The sequence below is a fragment of the Monomorium pharaonis genome, chromosome 3 (genome assembly GCF_013373865.1).
Source record: "Monomorium pharaonis isolate MP-MQ-018 chromosome 3, ASM1337386v2, whole genome shotgun sequence".
Classification (NCBI taxonomy): Eukaryota; Metazoa; Arthropoda; class Insecta; order Hymenoptera; family Formicidae; genus Monomorium; species Monomorium pharaonis.
Window position 1 is genome coordinate 29,954,238 of NC_050469.1, and position 23,612 is coordinate 29,977,849.

The 23,612-nt window shown below is 43.5% G+C and overlaps 1 protein-coding gene across 2 annotated transcripts in view; it reads right to left on the bottom strand.

Moving 5' to 3' along the window:
* The window catches only part of LOC105834610 (protein split ends), an 89,869-nt gene that overhangs the window by 26,530 nt on the left and 39,727 nt on the right, over nucleotides 1–23,612 (bottom strand). The window lies entirely within an intron of this gene.

Consider the following 23,612-nt stretch of genomic DNA (forward strand, 5'->3'; position numbering starts at 1 on the left):
GCAGCTTTTGCAAAATATTACAAATATCTGAAACAGGATGAGACTGATTACATAAAAACACTCGATATAAATTAAAGCTTTGTGTCACTATAGGGAGTTATATTTTTAAGAAGCTACCTATTCCCGCGCGCGGAGTGTATCCTTCGTCAGCAAATATTAGCTAGCTCCTACGGATACGGCAACGTCGCACTTCTATGCGCGGCAACTGCGCTGAAGGGATCTCGCTGGGATCGTTTAGAATTTCGAAGAAAGAAGGAAAGATGCGCGAAGCACAAAGACCCCGTAATCCTCTGCTAGAAAGCTTTCCTGATGCTCGATGCGAGCACAGGAAATTAAGACCAAAGCAGGAAAAAGAGAGAGAGAGAAAGAGAGAGGGAGAGACAAAGTCTAGAGGAGAAAGAAACGACAGAAGTGAAAAAAAGACAAGACCTCGATCGAAGTCTTCCTTCGCTACGTTCAGATCAGTACAGATAAAAATCGTCGCGAATGTTTTTGCAGGGAGAGACCATGACGGCTCTCGCCGAGTGACTTGACTCATGGCAACGAGAAGAGAGGGGAAGGGAGGGAAGCAGTGTAAAAGAAATGACATATAGACATATATAAGGTGTTAAAAAAAAAGTTGGCTTTAATGTGCCGTATTTCATCGATAGCCTCAAGCTAGCGGTACGATTTGGACTAGTTAGTTTATACGGATTTACTCCAAATATTGTACTGTTACAAAAAACATGTTTTTGAATAATAAATAAAGTTTATTTGTACTCGACGTTAGATATGACAGAATCTAAATGCATCATAATGTTTACGGACAGATATTTATATCTTGATTACTTATACACGTTAAAACTCATATACAATTACAACAGATAAACTATCCGGTGCTGTGTAATTGCAGGATTCAATATGAATACATTGTCGAACACAGGTTAAGTATTTATTTTTTTCAATCTGGCTTCTATGCTCATAATTTTCTTAAATAAATCTTTATCTTAGAATTTTGCATTTGTTACCTAGAAATTTAACGATACAGAGTCGCGATACAGAGTGGCGAACGGGAAAAGTTTTTCCAGGACGTAGCGCCTGGCAGCACCAATATCGATTTATTCCCCAATTGCACTGCGCGTTATTCTGGCGTCCCATTGGGAAGCACCACCGATATCTTTCGCGTTTCGCGTCTCGGCTTGGCCTCGGCGCAATTTTGAATCGGACGAAGTTTCGAACGAAGGGCAAAAGGGAAGAGAGCAGGAGCGGAACAACGCAGAGTGAGAGGTCTCGTTTTCAGACCCTTGTAGCAGAGAACTTGGATATTGAATTTCGCACGAAATTAAAGAAAACAAAGAGTCTGGGAAGTTGTTTCTGGCACACCCTGTGTGCAGAGAGAGCGCTCGGCGGAGACGATATCACCAAGTAGGGGAGATGAACGTCATGGTAGGGTGAGGCATGCCCCGATTGGCTGCGTCGGAAGGAAACGCCGCACGCAAGCGCAAACATCAGGACGTTCGGGGACTCTCCCGGGGAGTCGTTCGTCTAATCTCGCGTGAGTCGCACGTATCTGCTCTGCTCTCCCGAAGGATTTCTCTGCTACATTTAGCCGTTATAACTTCCACTGCCGTATTCTCATAAGCGTATATCATCGTAGGGGGGAAAAAAGATAACTATAGAAAGACGCATCACACACGGGACGAGTCGTATCGTATGATCGTTTCGCGCGTTTAGACAGCGAGAGGGGAATCAGGGTTGTGCCGAGATCTGGACGGATTACCTGAAGGGATACGAATTTTACTAGGGTCCTACACGGTTGAAGAACGCTGGAGACTAGTTTCTCTCTAGTAAAGACAAAAAGTTCTCGAAAAAGGTAGCGAGCGTGTCGCCGATGCCTGACATATGTTTCTTCTTGCGTGTCGACCACTCGCAGAGGGCGTGGCCCCCTTTGTTAATCTATCCACTAGAGAAGGGTTTTTTTGCGTTTTCTCATTGTTGTTTGTTGTTATACCAATAATGCTCGAATACTTCTCGCGCAGTTTCGATAAATTGATTATTAACGAACGGAAAAAAAAGAAGAGATCTCGTATTTTCGAGAGGACTCGAGTATATCTCGATTGAGCATTATTTTTGGAATCTCGATCGTTCCTCCGACGAGGAAGGCAGGAGAAGAAGCAACCAAACGCGTAATCTTGCCACGTATGCATCTGGAAGAACGGACGCACGCACGAAATGGCGGACGCATTGTGGCGGCCACCACCGCTCTCTCGTATAATCGCGCCCCGTTCTTCATCCCGCAATCGTTTTCTCCCATGTAGGAAAAAACCTGCAATATTTTTACGCACGAGAATATTCTACTGTGTGATCTGTGCTGTGTTCTCCGGACTCTATTACCGTCCGAGAGTTTCAAAGGCTGTGCGAATTATTCTCATTGCTGCGCATTATTCTCAGCGCGCAGCACAAGTGAACCAGTGAATGCCGTTTGCGATACCCCGTGCTCAAAACTCGAATTTTGGATGCTAGTGCTGCGAAAAAAAAAACCCCCGCGTGTTCCAGAAATTTCGGAAAGCGTTTTCGATGTTCTTGAAACCCAACGATAACGTGCTTATCTGATCTCCCTCAAAACAAAAGATTCGAGAGAGGCATAAACTCTATCTCGTTGATTAGTGTCGAGTTTCCGATATAGAAAATCCGAATCAGAAGCTGCGAGTCATATAATTGTAACATTTTCATATCGATTGCGCAGAAATCGACCTTTCGTCCGTCTCTCCTCCCAAACGTCCGCGATACTGCGCCGTTGAAGAATCTCGTCGCTGAGAAACCGTACGATTCGTCAACGTTTATCGCTACCGTTCTGGAGCATCCCTAGCGAGCACACACGGGGACGTGGCGTATTTTCATCAGATCCAAAGAAAATTCTCGAGATTCTCTCACTGGCGTACTCGAACCGCGACCGCGTTCTGCCTTCTGCCCCTCGCTTCGATAAGAGCCGTTGCCGCCGCCGCTTCTTTTTCCTTCCTCGTTCTTACCCGTCTTCCCCTCTTTGGCCTCGTCCCTTGCGCCCATCCCTACGTTTCCTAATAAAAAAAGGCACGCACACACGGACATGCTTGTCGGTGCGCTTTAGTACAAGTCTCACACACACACAACGAGCGTCCCCTTTCTACGTCGCTTGTATGAGTGAAAGCGGGCGAAGGGAGGGAGATTAGCGAGGCAGAGGAAATGTGCGTGGCAGTGGGGAGAACTGGAAGGGTAGGAGGGAGCAGCACGACATGAAAGAGGAGGGTAATGGCGGAGAGGAAAGCCGCCACCGCCGAGTGCTATGGTGGCTGGCTGGCGAGCGAGCCGTGAATCGTATCCCTTCCCCTCCAGTATTACTCTCCCGCCGCCGGTCTCTCGGTCCTCCCTTCCCTTCCCGTGCCCCTTCTTCATCCTCCCTTCCCCTCAAAGTGCTCATCGAGGAATTTTACTCGGGCAGACTCGCTCCCAGGCTTGGGTCTCCCCCCACCCCCCATTTCTGATCGACGCACGACGACGGGTTTCTGCTTTATGCGACGGCATTAGCATGGGGTCTCCATAAACTGAAGAAGTCTCTAGGTCAGCACCGTGTTCTCTTATGTTACAAGGAACGCCAGTCTCGTACGCCGTCCTGGGCTGGATAATCCGATCTCTCGATCGCGAGGCCGATTTAAAATGCTGCTCGTTACTTATAACGATCACGCCTGATGGAGAACGACAGTTTCTATCGCGTTTCTAGCGCGACGCAACGGCGGTGCATCGTGAAACGGCTTTTCCGATTGCAAGGAAAACTACGCGGTTGAGGCAGACGGAAAAACACCGTGCACGACTTTACCTTCGTTTAAACTAATTACGCGAACAAACATGCGTCAGCTTCGCATGAAGAACGGTAAATTTCCGTAGAAGATTTGGAATATTTGCGAATCGAAATATAAAACTCGCTCGTTTATCGGAGACACAGAAATGTTGTGAATAGTTTTTCCTCTAAAATACGTATTCACTTAAAAAGAAACAAAAAATATATATAAACCGTTTCTCCTATATATACTTCGAAATTATACACGCCACCTCATTGATGACTCACTGGTCGAAGTGTTAAATGTATCTGCGTCGCATTATCAGTATACACGTAGCTGCAGGTGGACATTATCGTGATTACATCGACGGGCACTAAGCCGTTTTAATCGCGCCGTCCATCGCGACGGTGACGGTTCGAACGATCGTACGTCTTTCTACGTTTCAAACGGGAGACGTACAGGAAATCAATACATCGGCCCACTGCGAAGAGACTGAGAAGCGAGACAAACGCAGAAACTCCGTCTTCCGTAAACTCGTCAGCGTTATAAATAACGAATTATCGATCTGTTTCATCCGTGGACGATGCGTCGTCCCTCCTGTTTATAGAGGCGTCCGTAAAGATAGTAACGTGGCATTTTATCGCATTTATTGCCAAGCATATGTGCTCGTATGCTCGTTCCATTATTTTAAATTATAATGACATTTAAATTATTAAACTAAATGCAAACACCAGCAGTTTTTAATTTTCTTTTACAATCGGAAATTCATTATGTGCTCCTCTTTTCTTTTTTAAATATTTTATCTCCTTTCAGAATGTCAATCTGACAAATAACTTCCGTTTATAGTTTGCAAATAATAATGCGTTTTAGTCTAGCAATTTTTTATTGTTATGTATAAACAATATATCGCACTTTTCGTATATCATGTAGACCTTGGTCTACGTGTGTTAGAAGAGATCTAGGGAGACTCGATATCAATTTTTACACACGCGATATGGTATGGTGCTGCTCTTCCCTTTTGAATATTTAATCTCCTTTCAGAACGTCAGTCTAACAAATAATATCCATTCATAGATCGCAAGCAATAATGCATTTCAGTCTGGCAATTTTTTTTTATCGTTATATACGAAACGAGATATTACTTTTGAATATCTTGTTAGAGGCCGTGCATTATGAGGGATCTGGGGAGACTTGACATCAATTTTTACACACGCGATGCGATATACGCTGGGGCTCTCTCTTCTGTATTTTTATGTTAAATAAAATATCACACGCCTCTTTAAGGATACGCTCTCGCCCGGGATATACGTGCACGGTTATACGGCAATGCATGCCTTGCACAAGAGTCCGGGTTTTCGCGAGTGTGACGATCTAACGTTAACAATACGAGGTTTCGCGATTCCGCGAAGCGCAACGCGGGTAAAAAGGAACACAATGCGAGAGTGGGCACACAGCGACAGCAATGACGACAATGACGACAACGATGGCGACGGCGACGATGACAAGAAGGAGAGAGAACTTTTGTTCTCTCCGCTCTCCGCCGCTCTCGCTCGTGCTCTCTCGCGGTTATGCTCTGGCTCTCACCGCATAAAACATCTAATAATACCGCCACGAAGATATTTACCGTTGGAAATCTAAAGGGTTCAAAATTGAAAGAAGTTCGCCGGTTATTTTTACTTGCAGCTCGTTTTTCTTTTTACAACAGCAATTCTGTGATGTTGCAACGTAAAATCTCGCGAGGATCTGCTTTCTCTGTCAAAGTTTTAATAAATATTGTAATTATCGCAAAAAAAATATTAATGAAAGTCCGTTAACAAGGCAACGAAATACTAACGTCAATCGAATGTCCGAGGAAATAGAAATTTGCGAGTCTTGCGGACGATAAAATGTAGAAGCAAGCAATATCCAAGAGTTTTGTAATATTTATTACGAGAATAGGATGTATCCTTAACGAACTCTCTAGCAGCATTACCTCATTATTATAACATAGTTACTAACTATGGTACATGATTCAATCATGTAACTAGTTCAAGTAGATCGACTAACTGATAAGAGTTTGATTGTGTGCAACCGCAATACTGCGTATGTAGAAATTACAAGAGCTCATATGTATAATTTTGAATGATTCGTATTACACAGTTCAATAAAAAAAAGATTCTTTATCGCACATCAAAATAAGACTAGTCATTTCCTATAATTTTTTGGATACCAAATACGAATTCAATGTAAAAATTAACGAATTTAGTATAATAGAAGACTTTTATATATAAATTTTTGCAACAATTCGAACACTTTTTAAGCTTTGAAGTCCATTGAATCCATCATTTGTTAATTTTAAGTTCGGATTTGTATTCAGCGATCTGAAAAAATATTGAAAGCTACTTTGTAAATCAATAATCTAATTCAATTTCAATTCAATAATCTAATCTGCTTTTAATAAACTCCATATTTAATCATAAATATCTTCTTAATTACAGTTGACACAAATTTTATTTGAAGTCCTAACATATAATAGTTAATTTTTCAATAAAGTTTCTCCAACACGGCACATATCATAATTATGTACGGTGAAATATGTGAAAATAGCCCCTTTTTTGTAATTATAACTGCAAATTATGACATGACAAAGCAATTTGGAAACCGAATTTTAAATTCGGTTTCCAAATTGCTTCGTATTTAGCATCCAAAAAATTACACGAATAGCCTAGTGTTTTTCTTTCGTTTATCCGTGTTACAGTTTATACATACTGTACCGTGAGTTATACAAATCGTGTTTGAACTAGACTGTTATATTAGACTCGATATAAATATCACAACAGGGATTGGCACACGTAATTATAGTTGGAGATCGTATGTCTTAATTTAAAACGCCCAAGATTCGAGGAGACTGACAAATGATATTCCGACGCGTTTCCCCGTTACAGCCCTTCGTTCCCGGAAGGGAAGACACCCGTTAAAGTTACTCGTCGTGACTCGAGGAAAAGTCTGATTAACATCAAAGTCCGATGTGAGAGAACTTCAATATTGAACATTCTCCGGAATGTTCGACAAGAACGTCTATAAATAGATGATCTTTCGTGGGAATTGCTTTGAATCGGAAGCGTAGATCTAGCGCGGTGAGAATGTGCGATCGTTTTGGGGCAGGAAAAAAAGAAGGTAATTCGGCATATCTCCCTGAAACTCTGTCGGTCGTCCCTCTGAAGGCGAACGGCACGTTCTTCGGCAGACGACACTGACACAAGCGGCGACTATCGCGGGCCTCCGCCGTGTCGAGACGCCCCAATGAGGCCGGCGAGGAACGTGGCAACAGCGCTATGACTCAGCTCTCCTCGTTCCAACCGCTCTCCCCCCTCAACCCCTCCCGTCCCGACACTCTGCTCCACGACCCAACCCGTCCCCCCGTCCCGTCGTCCAGCCGGCACTACGCAGCTGACGCCCTTCCCCTCCCTCGCCAAGGGAAATTTCCCCACCATCACTTCACCATCCTTCCTCATATCCCAGACTCGAATCCTCCACTCTTCTCTGTCCCTATCGTATCCCACCACCGCCAACTCTCGCGCGGGGGTACCGACAACTCGTTTGCCCCCACTAAGCTTCCCGGTGAGCACACGGAGACGATTTCTACGACGGCGCGTTGTGGCGCGTCGTGTCCGTGCCGCTTCGCCGAGAAGAGACGAGCGTGCAAAGCCAGCGCAAAAAGTCCCCTTTGGAAGAAAAACATCTCTCTCTCTCTCTCTCTTTCTTCTTCCTCACGCTATATCCTCCTCACTATACCTACCAACCCTATCTTCCATCTCTCTCTCTCTCTCTCTCTTCGTCCACCTCCGCGGGACTCCCTCTTCCTCTACGTCTACCGATTCCTTCTCGTTGTGCTCCAAGACCCTCTCCGGCCTCTCTTCTCTCGTTCTTGCTCCTTTTGTTGCTCGGATCTTCTTTTTCAGGGCCTTCTGCCATTCTGTTTCTGTCCGTCCCGTGGCAGGGAGGAACAATGCAACGTGATCCAGGTGCAAGAATACGGGGAGAGTAACAGGGGAGAAGGTACCGGGGAGATGGGGATGAGAGAGAGAGAAAGAGGGATTGGTAGCGATGCGTGCGACGTGACTAGTTACGACATGCGTGAGCTAAATCTATTTTCTACGCTTCGCGCTTAGTTTTCAGCTTATTTTCCGTACTATCAAAATCGATAGTTCCTCGGTTTTTGCCAATCGTTAACCAAGCATTCTCATTTCCGATAATATTCAGCACCATTCAATTATAAAGAATGGAAATATCCGTTTTATTGGTATTTTTTTTTACGAGAAATCTTTTCTTACCGAATCCAATTGATATTCTCTCACTCTTGTTGCTATATTAGATTGACCTTTCTTATCCCTTTCTTGACGCATTGTCCCTGATATCGTTTATTTCTGTGTAACATTAATTCATTTGACAGATTCAGAATCAAAATGTTTTTATGTCATCAATAATCCTAGTTTCTAGTAATAACGAATATTCTGGGCTTGCATAAATTGACAGACTATTTCAGTACTCTGATTTGTTCTCGAAATAGAAGAAAACAGAGAATACGAAAGTTTTGAAGTCGTTATCAATTTTTTTTTCATTACTGTAGTTCATGTAAATGTAGAAAATATGTAATAATTTATCCAACAATCGTCAAAGTACATTTGAATAAAATAATAAAACTAAGAATTGATGTGTACGAAAGCGTATGTGTAATATGTATGACGTTAGCAGTTTATGTATTATTAATTTTTTTCATTTTCCCTCTAAAATTACGTTGTTCATAATTACAGTTTTAATCGCAACGATAATGTGAAATAAACGATTGTGAAAGTTTATTTATAACTCCATAAACGGTCAATGAACGTGCTTTTATTGCCACATCTCAGAGATATATCTTATAAAGGCAGAATATAAAATGTTTCTACTAGGAACCTAATTGAGATATTAATTTTAGCTTAATCATTTTTACAAAAAATTAGCGGATTAAATTCTTTGAAAATTTAATAGTTTTTAAGATACAAGTATAACTTCAAGAGTTCTTATCGAAAGATATTATGATTAAGATCGTGTTTGCAATTGAAAAGTTTAACAATTTTTAACGGGCTTGACACTGGCAGTCTTTGAATATAATACATTTGTATAAAGGATAAAAAATGGATCAAGAGAACAGAAAACGTATAATTTATGGTCGATTTTGCAGAACATAATATTGACGCGAAATAATTGGTTTTCTAGTTCATCCCGTTGAAAATATAAGCGGCTTTAAAATTAATCGCGCGATCGTTCCGTAATCTTCGAATTATCCAGAGCCTTCCCGATCCAAATCCAGGCAGAAAGGAGAAACCAATAACTACGAGCGAGGCCCCGCGTAGGTTCGAGGTCGGAGGCGGAGAAGTCACGTTAGGCGAGTGTGCCGCTTCTGTGTCGTATAGCCGAGGTGCCGTTATTTTAATGCAGATACGCGGAGACCGGACGAGAATGAAAGGCCGTAGGAGACACATTCGCGCGTAGCATATACTCTCTTGCGCCAACGCGCGGCAAAAAACACCATCACTACCATCTCTGTATCTCGCTGTCGGGTTCTCGCTAGGATTTTTCCGCTCAGCGAGTACCGTGATGCATGAATAGCTGCTCATTATCATTTCGCGAAGACGGTCCGCAATTCTTATGCATTTTTCCTCGCGATCCCGATGCGATGAGCTGCGAATTGTAGAATGAAGAGAGTAGAAGATGTCTTATGAATCACTAGATAGTTAGACATAGCGCATACATAGAGTTATTTTCTATGAAATTTTCAAGCTATTTTGTCAGTTATCGAGATACCAATAAACTTTCCAAGCTATAAGCCATAAGATGAGAACTGTAATGAAAGCTGCTTTTTTCTCTAATTTTTACCTCAAAAATCAAAATAAATAATAAAAGATTGGTTTTTGATCAGTCATTTAATTTGAAGTGAATTTGAACTGTGTTTTATTTATTAAATTCTCAATTACTAAGATATCGAATGCTATATTAAAAAGTGAAAATGACTGCTGACATTTTCACTAAGAAAAAAAAAAACTCAAATTTCGAAAGGACATTTGCATTAGTAATTCTGAGGCGCCTTATATAAGGCAGAAAGAAATCAGGACTGAAGACATTTTATTTTAAATGCTCTGGATGTAAAAAGAACTAATATATAATACGGGACTTATGCATAATGATGAATAGTTAATGCAAAATTGTCGCCATATTTTAGTCAAACTAATTATATTGCGACATCTATGGCGTCGTTAATAATTTTTATAACTGATGCAACGGTCGATAACAAATCCAATTAACTGCACAACTAAGTCAAGCCTGATAGCGATATGGTAATTTTCTTCGCGATTTTAATGCGGACGCGTACGCGGAGACATAATGTAGTCTCAGCCCGAAGATAAATCATCACGGAAATATTCCGCGAGTCAGGTCAGACAGCGTCTGGACAATGCAGCCTGCCTGGCAGGTTTCTAAATACCTAGCACCTGTTACAAGTCTAATTCTTCCGTTGACAGTGGTTCCCAAACTTTCCACGGCAACTCCCCGCTCGACGCTGCGACATAGCGGGATAATTTTTCGTCGAGGTAAATACCTACCATCTATTGACGATTCGTGAAGAAATATTTCCACAACTTTAACATCCAATTTCGAATCAGTAATCATTTGAATTTCTAAGAATTCGCATCGGTTTTCTTTCTCACGTATTCTCGAGTATTCAGGTAGCTGGTAGATGACCGGTGTTTCTTTGTTTCATTCAACGTTCATGATTTCGACGAGGGGGAAAGGACGGAGAACCTTCGCCGTTGAAGTATCCGAGCGACTCCTAAAGACAAATCGATCGTTCCATCGGTGAAGCCAGAGGAGTCGGAAGAGCGAGAAGTAACGGTAGTCGATATTACGACTGGCGACTTCGCCGTCGCCGTTGCCGCCGCGCCTATATTCTGCCGCGGCGTTTGTCGTTCGTGTCTCTGGCCCGTGTGGAGAGAAAGCCAAGCGCCGGTGTCGTTTGTACGCCGCGCTCGTTGCATGCGCCGAGCGTCGTGAGAGCGCGAGATAAAAGGGATGCAAGTGGAGGAGGAAAAGAAGAGGGAGGGGGAGCAGTGGTGTATTATTATACCGCGGCTGTACCGCAGATAAGGCCGAAGGCAGAGAACGAGACGTAGGTGTCGTAGTCGTAGTCGTAGGGTAAGGCAGAGAAAAACGTAAGTCGTAATATACTACTATTCTAGAATCTAGAATAGTGTACTACGACATATGTACGGCTTACGTTTTTCTTTGCCTTACCCTACGACTACGACTGCGATACCTACGTCTCGTTCTCTGCCTTCGGCCTAAGGCAGGCCGATATATCTCTACGACGACGCTCACAACGGAACGGCTCGGCCACACGTCAATTCGCGCGACGGTGTAGTAAGGGACACACACACACACACACACACACATTCTGTCGACCGAGAAATCGGAGACGAAGAACGCGATAACGTCTTCCCCTTCGCCTCTTCGCTCTGACTTCGGGCGCGAGCCCTTGAAAACGGCTACAGTCATAACGGTTTACAGCATAGTTGTAAAGTTGTCTCTCCCGGTGGGGGATCCCCCGTCGCGGAGTAACTTTTCGTGTCTCTCTCGCCGACGTGGAATCCGACGTGTTCTAACATACTTTTACGGCGATAGTATTTCTGTACGCGGCACATCGGCCGAAAGGGCGACGCGCCGGCGACGTGATGCTCTCGAGAAACGGAGAAGGAAGGGGAGGAGAAGGAGGAGAACTTCTCGTTGTATACACGCGAACGTCTGGAGAGGAACGAGAGCGCGAGGGAGACGAGGAAACGAGAGAGGAAGAGATCAAGGTTCGAGCGAGAAAGGAGGTTTGGCTCGCGAACCAGTGGCGTAACTCTTTTTCCCGTGACGTTCAATTGTCGCACGCGAGGCTCACGCGCGTTGCATCAACCCTATGTGTTTCTCGAATTCCACAGCGGAAGGGGGGATGTTCCGTCGGTCTTTTCGCGTTCCTGAAAAAGTCGCACGGACGTGTAGCGTTTCTCGCGCGATAGCGCGATCTTCCTTACACGGCGCGACGGCGGCAGAGCTGTTACGTTCGTATGGACGCGCGTTAATCCTGTGTCGGACTAAGAATTGGAATTGAGATTGTATTGAAACTTAACCAATCAAAGTAAGTAAATTAAGCTGAAGTTTTAACAAAAATTTCGTTCTGATTCGGTCGAATTTCAATCCAATATCTCAATTCCCAATCCTCAGTCCAATACGGGCTTAAAAGTCTAGGAGTACAATCGGCCTCGTCGATTGCGCGCGAGAGGCGGATGCGCGGCGGCGGACGGACGTTAGGCAAGACGAGCAGCGCGAAGAGGCGTTAAAAAAAAAGAACAGGCGGACGCGCGGCCGTTGAAAAAGCGCGGGAGAAAATACATAAATATTTTGCAAGGTGCGGCGGCGGCAGCTGAGAGCGCGGGAAGGAGAGTTACGCCACTGGATGTGCGTGCACACGGCGCGGCGCAGCGCAGCGCAGCGCAACTACAGCCTCCCGTCGCGGTGTTCACACCGCGAGGCTTGCCTGCCTGCCTGCCTTTTTCTAGGGCTCCCTTCTCTCCGCATGCGGCCGACGCGATTTCACCACGCTCAGCTGGGCATGGTTCTCTCCGCCGTGCGCATTTGTGCGCTCCTCCACGTAACGTAAGCGCCGTACGCGTACCTAAAGGGTGGGAGGGCGGAAGGGGGGAGAGGCAGGGGAGAATGTTCGTGCCGGGACAGCGATTTCGCGCTGTTTACGCGAAGAGCCGAATCGCCTCGTATTTCTTCGATTTCTCCTTCGCTTGCAGCGACAACCGTGGTATTGTGTCTCGAAGAATTACGCGACCGCTGAGACCGACGAACACACAACGACACCAAATTCTCGATTGTCGGAGTAAACATGGCCGACGGTAAACAGGAAGCGGGGGGGAAGGCAGAGCCGCGCGTGGAAGACGTTTCGTGCTTTTAAGGCCTAACGGGTTCGGGTGACGAGCGCTGATCCTTTGTGAGATCATCATTGTAAACCCCGGAGGGGTTCAGATCAGAACGTATCGAGCTTAATCGTAATAAATTAATTTTTAAATTTGCATCCCGCAAGAGAGAAACTTTTAACATTTCATACACACGCACACACACACACACATACACACATTTGAGAGGAGATATCCCCTCGCGAACGAAAGAAACGACTGCGAATCGTGAAGTGTATCGGAGAGTAGATGAGTCATAAAACACGAGAAACAGAAGGGTTATTACGTTAATTAGGGAGCCTTAATGAGCGAGATAAGGCAATCGCGTGACGCGATAAAAAAAATTAGAAGGAGAAAAGTCGCGGGGTACGGAAACTTGAAAAACACGATATATCATCTTCGGTGTTTCTACGACGCTCGCGTATCCCTAACGCGTGCGAAATCATTTCGCAATTATCTCGTCGACTCTTGCCAGACAAAAGGAAGAAAACGCACACGGTTGGAGAATTACAGCGTGGACTTGTTTCTGAGAGGGAGGAAGGAGGTGCGGGGGGGGGGTGGGAGGGGGAGGAGGGAGGGGAGAATAGAGGCTCGAATGATGATATCAGGAGAGAAACGAGTTCTTGTTAAGGGGTAGACTGCACTTGCGATACGTGTGTGTGCGATATATAAACTCGTTGCGCGAGATGAATTCTTTTATTTCGAGCGAAAACACGGGGGTACGGTTAAATTGAACTTTTCCGTTCGCCGGACAATACGACAAATAAATAATTAGGAAAAAAAGGGGGGTAATTTCGCGTAGTTGTACGCCTAATCGCGTGCTGCGCGACGTATTCGCGACGCTTATTAACGCTCGTGTATCACCTCTCTCTCTCGTACTCAGATCGTACAATTATTCATTTTGTTGCGACACACAAAGGAATTGTTTGTCCGCGATGCATAAGCGCGGTGGGATATAGGTGTGGAACCGGAAACCGCGTTTCGGAACCACGTATTCTCGACGCTTTACCGGACGGTTACATCGCCCAACAATGTTACATGTTGTGCTATCTTCTTTAATATTCCGCAGTATATCGGTGCACGAGCAGCGGTGGGGTTTAAGGCGCGCTGCGGAAAAGGGTGAGGTGCGCTAAGTATAAATAATTAATAACGTGACACCTGTGCGCGCCTTTAACGTCGTCGCTGGATTATTACGAAACGCGGCGCGTTACGGAACTTAAAAGTTTCAAGAGTTACCGCGCGAACAAGAAGGTTCTTGTCGTCAGAAAGGGACAAATGTTTCGCCGGAGGAATAAGATCCGATCGAGCGTAAGGGACAAAGGAATTCCCTTCGAAACGGAAATCTCTCGGATAGGTCGATGTTACTTTTCGAGGCTAATGTCCCAGGACCTGTGTGTGGCCCCGTCCGTTTTTTTTTTCGTCATGCTTGCGTAAGAGCGGTGAATTCTCTTGAAAGTTCGTCAGAAGGGGAGGAGCGAAACTGTGGCCTGCTCGAAAATCGATCTTGAAAATCGACTCGGCGTTTCGCCGCCGCGGTGGGTGGCGCACCGGACGTAAACCTATAGGAGGCGTCTGTTTTAATGAAGATCTATTTTCGTCAGTGGCATTCGGACCCGCGCGCGGTTGTTTCGTCAGTCAACAGGAAGCAATAGAATTTTATTTTCCTACGTGCACGCGCGCGAATCTCGTCCGCCGCGGTGTCGGGCGCGGTTTCGCGACGAGCAATATCAAGCGGCGTTCACAACGCGACGGGACAATTCTCGCGTTTCTAATGAAACGATTAAACCGCCGAATCGGTTACGTGAATACTTTCAGCGTCGATCCAGTGGCGAAACCGACTTTGTTCTTTATCACGGATCGCCATAAATCTCGCTGTAGTCGCATTAAATGCAAATCAGTAACACGCTCGGTATGCGGAACGCTTGAAAAGGCCTGATTATTTTTCGCCCGATACGTTACACACACACACACACACACACACACACATAGGTTGCGAGTGTTAACGCAAAAACGAGGGGAGATATCTCTCGTTTGATTTTCAACGAGCGCCGTCGTTTATTTCTCGATGATCTCGGGATTATCCAGAATTTCACTCAAACGCTTGCGAAAAAAAAGCACGGAAAAAAGAATCCGGGGCGCGCAACGCCGTTACGAGGTGTTATGTGTTTTGGCCTTAATTTTGCTGTACTCCAGTTATTGGCACAACGCAGTTGTTCGTGCCGCGCGTGATTGTGGATTCGACGCGCGCGACCTTGCGATAACGGCGCCGTCGGCGCGTCAGAAACGTCAGGAAACTGCAGTTTCCTCGGCGTATGCATTGTTCCGTTTTCCACGGCTGGCAGATGCCACGGGATGAATCGATTGACCGGTCGACCGACCATATGGCATAAAAGATGGTCGCAGACAACGCCACGTACAATGCCTTTCGCGCCAGCAGATTCAGACAAACACATTTTACCTGCCTTTATTAATACATTTTATTCTTCCCCCCGCTCTGAGTAATCTTGTTAAAGTAAAATTTTATTTAAAAACAATGTCTACAACGTGTAATACTTTATATTTTTCAATTAACATATATTCGTATTATGTAGAAATTAAGCGTGATTATTAATTACAATTTTTTGAAAACACACACACACACACACACATAGAGAAGATGGACAAAATAACGTGAATACCTAAGACATACACTACATTTTAAATTAATAAGTAATTAATCTATTAATCAACAAAAAATTGAGATAATTTAATGTCGCCAGTAATTATAGTCAAGGAATGAACTATTAATTTATTTTTGTTTTTAATATACAAATTCTATCCTTGTTGAAATAAAGTCATGCAGTGCTTGAGTAATTATCAACAGAATATTATACTATTTTTTTGTAGACTTTCAATTGATTATACAAGTAATGTTCATGTTGAAAGATGATGTTAAAAGAATACGTGTACTACTTTTCACTTTATTTTTGAAAATTATCATTTGTTGTTGAAAACTTCAGCATTTCAAAGTGAAGAACACGAGTATTCTCTTACATTTCTTAAACATCCTTCAATATTTCTTAAAAGGTATAATATAAGAATAGTATAATATTACATTGATGACTAAACATTGCATGAACTTATTCATAATAAGGATAAAATCTATATTAAATCTGAATTATAGACAAATGATGAATCAAGCTCTTATTAATAAATTATGTAATTTTTCAGATATTCACATTATTTGCTAATTCCTTAAATATTTTTTCAGTATAAATTTTATTAAATAAAAATTCCAACATGGCATTAATCGAAAAATAACGGCAAAAATAGCGTTACGTTACTGATATTTGATATTAAAATTCGTTTTCATATTGATAACTAAAAGATTAGATTAACTGTCATTTAAAAATTAATACATACTTTTTCGTAAGTTTACGGTTAAATAAACTAAAAATTGTGCATAAATACATAATTTTTAGACTTGGCGCACAATAGAAGAATATTACATAGTAAAAATGGGAATTTTAGAGTCAGTTTCCTTAATGTTTCATTAAACATAACGCAATAGATACAAATAAAACAGTCATAAATGTATCGTACAAGATACAATATAATTTATTATTTGTTTATATGTTCAACGAGAAAACTGATTCTAAAATTCTAACTTTCATTTCCAATATTCCTCCAGTGTGTGAAGGACCTAATTTTATTTAACCATAAGCTTATGAAAGTATGTATTAATTTTTATATATAGTTATAATTACCCTAACTTTTTTAATACAACTGGTCTAAGAGTTTTATTTTCGACACGAATTTGCAGACTTCGAGAAGTCGCACATAGAAAGCCTGGTTTCCTCGTACTCCCCAATTGGTCACGCACATTCCTGTAATTGAATTTCGCCGTGCACGATGAATTTCTGCAACGGCGCGGCCGCCTGGCCTCGGCGATTTTCAATTCGCGGAATTCGTCGCGGCGCGCTGACGTGAAAGTTCACCGTGGAGTTCGACACGTTGACAGTTCGTCGACCCCGATCAAACGAAACCGGCCATGTGGGTCTTGTCGCACGTGCCCACGCATACGCGCGCGTGCTCGCGTTTAAAAACTCGTGTCTAAAAATTCAAACGCAACGCCGCGGTTTAGGACGACGAGAAGAAATATACAGAGATACGCAAGACTCCCGTGATTCCCGAGGTGGCAATCGGTAGAGTCAAGGGAAAACACCCGCCGGCGGATATTCTTGTCACACAGTCGGTGCAATATTTACACGGTGAGAGCGGCTGCACGTGCCGATACGGAACACGACGGTCTCTCGTATCTCATATCTCTCGGCATCGAAGATATCGCGTCCACTTTCGACGATTACGCGCGATTACCTGCGATAACGAAATTACGCGCATTTCGCGAGGACGCCACGTTAATTACCGCGCCAGACGACGCTAATTACGCGTTACCTGCTCTTTTACAAGGGGACACGGGGAGGAGGAGGAAGGAGAGGAGAGAAAAAAAAGGAGCGTTTCTGCTCCGTCAGCCTAACGAGCGAGGCGCGGGAAGCTTTCTCCGTTCCGGCCGATCCGTTTCGGGCGCGCGGATATCGACGCCGACTCGCGTCGACGCTCTCGAAACGCTGACCGCGTTTTAATGGACGTCGTTGCGCCGTGCATTACGGTGTGACGTGCGAGGAAACGCGCGAACGGTACACACACGTACACCGTCCATGTCATCCTGAGACCCGCGGGCGGGTACGGGTTTTACAAAGGGGAGAGAGAAACAGAAATGTCGACGAATCGATGACACGGGTGATTTTCGAACGTTTTGTTGAATGTGAAAAAAAAAAGAATAAAAATATGCGAGGAGACACTCAAGACGCAAAATTTTGAAATTCTGAAATTCACAGAGGACAAACATGTTGCGACAACCTATCGCTAATTGACGGTTTTACGACTGGCCCCGATCAACGGATTAATTAACTCATGACTGACACAGCCCGACGATCGAAACGTCGGGAATATAATGAGTACGCGGTAATATTAATATTTATTGCTAAATTTATCGACGTCACACACGGTGCGCTTCGATTTCATCATGATGGATTTCAGAGGGAAAGTTATTCCGGATGGCACGCAACTGCCCCGCTAATATAACTTTATATAAGTAGATTGGAAGTTTCAGAGATATATCTGTAAACGAGCAACACAAAAATCACAGAGAATCCTTCCTTTATTTTAAAAATTATTTTTTGTTACCGTATGCGGTTGAAAGTGGTCCCCTTCGTGTCACTTTTTTGTGCGTAAAGTCACCGATTTCAGCATGTTTGATCATTTTTCATACAATTGGTTTCATTACCACACTTGCATGCACGTCATGTCGCGACACGCATATACGATAACTCTCGCAAAATTACCGACGCTTCGTCGTTTTCGCGAATTTAATTTTGGCTAACCTGTCAATTCGTGAGAACTCAAGAGACCACACTTCGACCCACAGGTAACAAAAAATACGGTGTGCAACACGTGCAAATCGACCTTTTCTACTCGTGCGGGTGAACGCACTCGTGCAAAATAAGCCGTCTTTCTGTCCTTGTTACACAATATACTATTACAAGTCGTTTAAACCGAGAAAACGAAAGCGGAGAAGTATAGTACTACGCCAACGTGTTACTAATTGACAGCTCACATGGCTAAAATAAGCAAATATCTTAGCAAAAGCTGTAAGCAAAAAAAAATATGCAGCAAATGCAGCAATATGCGTGTCTTGTACTTCGAAGTATGTATTTATATTTGAACTCGTAAACACACGGTAAACAGAAGCGATATACAGTGAAATCAGCTTATACTAGTTAAAAAATGATGTACGCATTGTTCATTATTTATTTATATTTATTCGCATAATATAGTTGCATATAAAATCTCTTATTCGTGCATTATGAATTCTTCAGATGTAAGCAAACAATCTAGTGTCTTCATCCATATTTTTTGAAGCAATTTACTTTGTCAGATATAAACAAAAACGTTGGCTCCGTTTCATTCATGCGATTCAGTGATGGAAAGGGGCCGGAGGGAAAGGGAGGGGGAGGGTAATATATCAGTACCGTTAGACAAACTTTGCTAAAGTTCACGCTTCGCAACGAGCGCGAGAACGTCGAAACCTGTCTAAGCGGGCAGCAAGACGGATCGCCGAGCCGTCGCCTCTCCTCCTTGCGGACTACGCGCGTGTCACCTCTGCCTATGTAGTCGCTGGCCTCATAGGTGGTGATTGAGAGAAGGCGACGGCGGTGAGGGAACGACGAGGAAGGGGAACGCGCGGATTATGTAACGTCGAAGACGTCGGCCAACGCGACGGGTACGAAGAAGAGGCCGGCTTCTTCTCCGACTCGAATAACCGTTGGCATCCGAGGCACCAGATCTTTGAGCGAAAAGGTTACTCCTCCTCCTCCTCCTCCTCCTCCTCCTACTTGGTCGTTCGCTCCGCACCCACGACCGCTTTATACGTCGCAGCTACCACTCTTCGTTCCACATTCTCAGATTATCCGCGATAAGGTACCGTTCTCTCTTTCTTTCCTTCGTTAGCCGCTGGTCACCATAAATTTCCCCCGTGACGCGAAATTAAATGTGCAACGGCGGTGTCGGGATCTTTAGTCGGCCGTCCGCTGTAGATGCAACTCCGCGATGACGAGTCCCCTTTGCCATATGAACAACTTTATTTTCTTTAAATGACTCATTCACCTCCGAAAAATTTTTACGTCGACATTAAAAAAAAAGTTTTCACATGAGTTTAATGCCTTTTTTATCGTAGGCGCGTTTCTGCGTGTAAAAGTATCGATATAAGTATAATGAAATAGTAACGAAATGGAATGATGATGATATAGAATGCTTTCGTGCAATTGTACTAATGTTATCGATCGTTTCACGTAATTCTGGGAAGATAAACATCTTAATGCTTTCGAAATTGAGTTAGATAATTCGTATAGTGAACTTATTATTCTAATGACACATTTTTTTCTTATAAAATAAGAGAGTGCGTGAAGCGAGTTTGAAAGGCTTATCAAGTGCGCTATTTTGGTAAAATGCAAGTCAAATAAAATGCATGAATGTTGTGTGTGTGTGTTTTGCAGGTACCAATCGGCCATTTTGAATACATTTGTTTTTTCAATGCGGAACATCCCAATAGGTATGTCACGATGCGTGAATCCTTTCCGTTTTTTTTTTTTTTTTTTTTTTTGACGAAAGGCAATTTGTCGGCGAAGCACAATGGTATCTGATTCCATGGAATGCCATACAAATCATAGCAGCTCGACACAAAGCAACGATGTAGCTGGCATTCCCATTTTTCATGGCAAACAAAAATTTTTGCAACCGTCGACACTGAATTCACTGGATTGCACGTACAACTCCCATACAAACTAATAATCGTTCGTTTACATTCTACAATGCGAAATGTGAAAGACAAAAATAGAAATTGCCAAGATGATAATTATAGAGAAGTTCAAATATAAACTGAAATTTTGTAGTCATATTTTGAATACAGTTGGCGTATGCATACATGTTTCTTAGAGAAAGAAGTTTATTTTGATCTACCGCTGTATATTATGGACAAAGTAAAAGAATTTAGAGTAAAAAAATTAGTATTTTCGGCTACAGTGTTTCTTTATTCTGCACTGAAACGGTTAAGTATTTAACAAAATGACCTACATTCTATTTTTTAACTGTAATTTCCAGACATTTCAATGGACTTATTCAGGCACTTAGGAAGCTTCTTGATTTCAGCAAAAAAGTCTTTTGATTTGCATGTTGAGCTAACTTTGCACACTGATAGGAATGCGATTCATTTTCAAGTCTCTCCCGGTCCTTTCTAAACGACTTGCACTCTTCATACACACTTGACTGCGTCAAACTGATTTTTAAGTCTTATAAAAATCTAAGAGCAATAACGCGTTTATTAGTCAAAAATTTAATGATAATTTGTTACGCGACATTAATGTTCATTAATCGAATCTATCGGGTGCAGAAGAATACAGGAATTACAATAATTCCTACACTAACTATTCCTACACTATACTCAAAACGAGACTTGATTAATGAACAGCAGTGTACTCCAAATATATTGATAACAATTGACTAGAAAAGACAGAGAAAGTAGCCCTTACTGTTGATGGTAAGTTCGGATAAATAAATAACTGTTCAACAAATTTATCTTAAACTAAGCAAGAAAATTCCAGTTTATATTTCAACTCGTCGGAAATTAACTATTGCTATATTTTTTTACATTTTAATACTTAAACCGTATCTCATAAAATGAATAAAAGAAGGTTATCAATACTGATATACCAGTTTTAAATTAAATTTTTAAACAAAAGTTAATCGATATATAATCGAATGCAAAATATAATGTTCATTTCCTGACATTATTGTCTCACAGTTCTTTAAAAGTTAATAATACATTTGTACTATTAAAAAAGATTTGCAGCCACGTATCACAAACCGATTGCTCTTATTCAATCTTTGATAAAATAAAGATAAATTATAAATAAGCGATAAAAGTTACAGAGATATAGATAAGTAATAAAAGAGAGATATCATAAATGCATCACGGTAATATTTTGAGTCGGCGACATAATGCATCGGCTGTGGATCGGACGTGCATCATGACGCGATTGCCTCGAACTTGAGAGTTGCTGAACCATCATTGCGATTTTCTTCCAACGAAAAAAAGCGAAGCAATCAAAAATTTTATTTGGGCGTTAGTTGCTCATAGGAAGCGAACGGGACACTTGCTATCAATAAGATTTTTTTGCAGGAAAGGAAGAGCGCGGCGCGGGGATGAAATAAGGAAGGGACAAGGGGAGATCGAAGAAAGCCGATAAAAGAGAGTTGCTCAGTGTATTCCGAGATCGTTGGTACTTTTAGATGGTAATTTATTATTCCGCGCTATGTCATCGATCTGGACCTCAAAACCTAGATTCCAAAATAATTTTGCCAAACTCGGTTAACACATTCCGAGGTTAGCGAACTGTTCTCCCCCCCCCCCCTTCCTTCTCCTACCGTCACCATTTTCCACGTCGATTTCGTGATTAAATCAAATGGTGCTACTTTATTATTTCTCTGAGATACGTCGACTGCCAAAAATACACATTATTTGAGAAATTGTTTGTCCTATAAAAGCAAAGCTTGTGTGCTACTTTCACGGGTCATTTAAAACAAAGAAACGTAGAATCTTTTAACAGATGAAAAAAAAAAATAATCACAGTGAACGAGTCGAAGATTATTTTTCAGCTTTAAATTTCCATTTTTTTCTAACACAGCTATTAGGGACGTTCGATTTATCTATCTCCACGGTTCATTATCTTCATCTCCGTTTCTTCACTACGCGACGCACTATCTTATCTCCTTCCGCGATTTTTCTTTCCCCGGTGCCGATAATCTTTATCGGATATAATCTTATCGCGAGTGAGAGACGAAACATTCCCGTTTCGCAGATACGTCGATACGGAGACTTTGCAAAATTCCGTCGCTATGCGCGTCGCATAATGATAATCGTCGAGGTGACCCTACAATAGAATCGAACGATGAGCGCGTTTCCCACCCGGCTATGTATGTACGTCCGTAATATGCGCGACGGCAACACGCCCACCGGGTACAGTCCCGCGGCAAAACGTCGGCGAGTCTATCGGAAAATGTTTTCCACATAGTTTCCCCGCTTGTCGGAGGGACTGGGTCACACGTACACGGCCGGCGGTTCGCCGTGTGTATTCGCATATATCCGACAACCGGCCGTCGCCGCCGCTGCCGTGTTCACGGTGCTCTGCCGGTGTATTTATTTATCGTCCCGACCGTATCTGCCCTTGCGAACTTCATGGGCAAACACGAAGGGGTACCCTTCCGCGCCAGGGCGACGCATAAAAATGCGAAGCTGGCGAGGCTGTCTCTCGCGAGATCAGTTTCGTGCGCGCGCGCGCGCGCGCACGTACATATCCGCTGCACTTTCCTTGCGCGATCGTATTTTTGATGTTATTTACCTTAGCGCGTAACGTTACGATCGGCCGCGTTTCCCGAGCGCGATCCATCCTCGACGCACGATCGCACAGCACGTACGCAGACAGGCACGCTCGCCCGCGGTTTGCACTTCTGATAATTCGGCCTCGTCGTAATTACACGGCGTTTATCGGCGTTTATTCCGAGTGGCCGATCGGCCGGGCTGAATTAACTGTGACGACACGCAAAAAAATACACGCCGTCGTGCCGTCGGGTTTTTTAACCTTGCGATAGCCTGCGCGTGACTGCGCGCAATTAAATACTTAATATCGTGTCTTCCACGACGACGCTATTCCGGAATCGAGCGCCCACTCGTAAATCGACCGCGCGCGCGCGCCCACAGGCGGAACACCGCGGTAGTGTTATCGAAACATTATGCAGGGAAAACAGAATTGACGGCGAGCGATTTTTAATTTGCCGCCACGCGTGCGCGCGCGTACGAAGGAAGATCAATTCGCCGGCGACTGTTTTCGTTTCATCTAGCCGACTACGACGGCGAGAAATTCCCGTGATCCGCACGCCTCTGCCTTTCCCTCCCACCCGTCCGCCAAAGTACCGGTACTTCGAACTCGTGCGAGGCTCATCTCTGAGCGATACGCGTGCAAAACCGGAATCCCCGATCGGAGGGAGCGCGAACGGAGCTGGGGGATTCTGCCTGTTCGTTTCCTCCCGTCTGCCGGCCGCATATATTTCGATACGTAAATAAATACAAGGTCGACCGGCGATCGTTTGCTCGGATATAAAGGGCTCGGTAACTGCTCTGTGCATAATTGACGCGGGAAAGCTA